We start from the raw sequence: 3390 nt of genomic DNA, 5'->3' as shown, positions 1-3390 counted from the left end.
TTTTAAATAAAAACATAGGTAATCGTTCGCTTTAAGAAAATAAACACTTCCAAAGCTCTTTCTACCCAAGCAAGAGCTGCCGGGGCTGGCGTATTTATTTGCAACTGGGAAGAGATGCCAATATGGTGAATAAGGCAAAAACGTTGCAGGCGGAGCGGCCGCGGCCTTCGCGCGGCTCCAGCTGAAATCTGTGCCTGCCATCTGGCAAAAATAAGCACAAAAGGAAAAAAAAAACAACCCAAACCCCCCCTTTGCAGAGAGTTCACGCTGAACTGCTCAAGACGGCAGAGGTTAGAGTTTGTTCAATCGCTGAAAGATTGCTTCCCCTTCCCGGGTCAGCATCACCTCTTGACCTGCCCTGATTACCTTCCAAAGGAGGTTATCAAGATACAAGACTAACAGAGGATTAAAGGAAACTTAAAATAAAAACAAAACACCCCCCCCTTCCCCCAACTCTGCTCCCCTCCCCCAAGAAAACATCCTTGCTTTGTTAACCTGACAGCTCACTGTAGGTGTTGACACAACCCTCCATCTCTGAAAAGCTTAATGTCAACAAATCAGTGTGTTTGGAGTAGCCCTGTCAATGCGATTTACATTAACTTGTCTAACAAGAAATAAAAACAACAATCAGCCATCAAAGACAAAAGGCTTTTTCAGTCATTCTTTTAAAAGTATTACGCTGGAAATGTTAATTTTTGAGGCCATGGCCCTTTACTTGCTGAAAACCAGAAACCACCTTTTTTTTTTTTTTCCTAAAATACTTTTTTTTTTTAAGAGGGTTTTTTTTTTAAAAAAAAAAAAGTATTTTCTTTTAAAAGAGGCCCAAGCACCCCACGTTAATAAGCTCAGCAGCAGCAGTAACCGACTCTCCCTGGTTAACGCAGGAAGACGGCAGCCTTGAAGCCAAATGTTAATTATGCTTTGATTTCCACCAGCCTGTTATTTGCTTTGAGACATTTTGGGCACTTAGCAGAGCATTTTCGAATTGTGGCTCTAAACCACCATGAAAATTTCATGCAGCAGTGGTATGCACCAAAACCCCGTTAACTTCACCATGAACTTCTCCTGCCCCCCGGCACACGCTGTACCCACCAGCATGCCCTTTGCAGCCGGGGGCTCAGTGTCCTGAAGCAAAGCTGGAAAAAGCAAATCAATTCCAGGGATTCCTAATGTCAAGTGGTTTCCACCATCTCCCACAACGTCTACTTAGATGCTCTAAAGGAAAAATTAGGGATTGCAATTCCTGCTTGAACGCTAGAGAAAGTGGAGACTCTCTAAGCCACTCCACAAGCCAGGACTAGCTTTGGTCTGGGCTATTTTTCCTGCTTGAGCAGGGGGGTTGGGATGACTTGCTTGCCCAGAGAGGTGGTAGATGCCCCATCCCTGGAAAAATTCAAGGTCAGGTTGGACGGGGCTCTGCGCAACCTGCTCTAGTTGTAGATGTCCCTGCCCATGGCAGGGGGGTTGGACTAGATGACCTTTAAAGGTCCCTTTCAACCCAAACTATTCTATGATTCTATGACCTCCAGAGGTCCCTTCCAACCTCAACCCTTCTGGGATTCACCCTAATAAATACAGGAAAAATTCAGCCTCATGTATCCAAAAAGGGAAACACAAAACCTAATGCCCAAACCTTGGCTTGGAGTCGCCTTTTAGCTCCCTCAGCATCTCTGCTCCTCTTCACCCCCTCTCCAAAACATTGACTTGAGTCAACTGGACCCTTCAAGGGCATTTGATCTGCCTTGCGGCGAGCTGGAGCCTTGACCCCAGAAGGGTTTCCTGCAGATGAGCAGCCCCGTCCGAGACAATGGGATTACTCACACCCGTCAAGTTAAGGAGCCGCCTGCATTTTTGCAGGCTCAGGACTTTCGGCTCCGTTCTATTACAGGACACCGCTTTTTGTTGGTGTAATTTTAACACGGTAACCGCCAACATGCCCAGGCTGAGTTTCTTTGATCAGCAGGTGAAGGTTTTTCTCAGTGTAATTACTGTCGTGACAAAAGGCAGGTGAGTAGCTCAGCTCCTGCCACTTAGTCATCTCCTGAGACTGCCACTCTTTTCTCCTAAAAAACTGCTGCTAGTTCAAATACTCAGAGAGCGCTTCTCACTTATTTTAAAAACGTGTAAATTCAGTCAACGTGAAGGTACCGGCCCTGGAAGACAGGGGCATTTCCAAACCAGGAAAGGACACGAGAACAGGAAGGGACAGTGTTGTGTGGATGCCACTTCTAGGGACAAGAAGATGCTCCACTCTCCAAGGATGCACAGTCACTTGCTTTTCTTCGCGAGCTACTGGCAGTGTGGAAATCCTATATTTTATACCTGGAACAGGCTGCAAACTCATTTCAAACTGGGCAGCAACTCCTTTTAGATTGTAACGCTATGGTGCTAATAATTTGGGCTGGATTCGGACCAGCAGTATAGAAACAGCTCTACCTTGCCACTAGCAATCCTCCAACATCCTCTTTTACATATAATTCACTCTTTTTGGAGATAGTTCCTTTCCCTCTTGAACCCCTCTAACCCTTTCATTTCACAAACGAAGCTCATCCCACATAACTGGTGCTTTCATAAACGTCTCCGTCATTTTTCTGCATTGGTTTAGGCAGATGGGGGCTTCTACACGCCTTATCTCCTACATTTCATTTAGCAAAGTGCAGAAATTTTAATGTGTTTCTAAATAAGCCGCTGGAAAAAGGCCCTTGCACCCTACAAGAACAAACCAGCAGACACACCAAGGAAGCTGGGTGCCTTTTCAACGTACCCCGATTTTTTTTTCTGCGTCGTTCTCACCCACTGGTGCCTGCAGGATACGCAGGGACCCATCAGCAACGTTCAATGACGGCATCTTCATAGCGCTCCTCTAAAGGAAGAAACTCCAATATATATTAAAAAAAAATCCCAAACCTACATCTCTGTCCTGGTTTCGGTTGGGATAATTTTCTTCCTAATAGCTGGTATAGTGCTGTGTTTTGGGTTTGGTATGAGAAGAATGTTGATAACACACCGACGTTTTAGTTGTTGCTAAGTAGTGTTTACGCTGGTCAAGGACTTTTCAGCTTCCCGTGCTCTGCCAGGTGCACAAGAAGCTGGGAGGGAGCACAGCCAGGACAGCTGACCCAACTGACCAAAGGGATATTCCATACCATATGATGTCATGCTCAGTATATAAGCTGGGGGAAGAAGAAGGAAGGGGGGACGTTCTGCGTGATGGTGTTTGTCTTCCCAAGTCACCGTTACGCGTGATGGAGCCCTGCTGTCCTGGAGATGGCTGAACACCTGCCTGCCGATGGGAAGCAGTGAATGAATTCCTTGTTTTGCTTTGCTTGTATGCACGGCTTTTGCTTTCCCTATTGAACTGTCTTTATCTCAACCCCCGAGTTTTCTCAC

The 3390-nt window shown here is 46.0% G+C and overlaps 1 protein-coding gene across 1 annotated transcript in view; it reads right to left on the bottom strand.

Annotated features, from left to right (window-relative positions):
- Positions 1 to 3390, bottom strand: part of LOC104080378 (exocyst complex component 6B) — a gene marked incomplete at its 5' end in the record, with an annotated part of 50167 nt that overhangs the window by 26892 nt on the left and 19885 nt on the right. The gene's annotated exons all lie outside the window — the stretch shown is intronic.

The sequence above is a fragment of the Fulmarus glacialis genome, unplaced genomic scaffold (assembly GCF_000690835.1).
Source record: "Fulmarus glacialis isolate BGI_N327 unplaced genomic scaffold, ASM69083v1 scaffold3038, whole genome shotgun sequence".
Classification (NCBI taxonomy): Eukaryota; Metazoa; Chordata; class Aves; order Procellariiformes; family Procellariidae; genus Fulmarus; species Fulmarus glacialis.
Note: the sequence above shows the minus strand (reverse complement) of the source record. Positions and strands in the feature narration are given on the sequence as shown.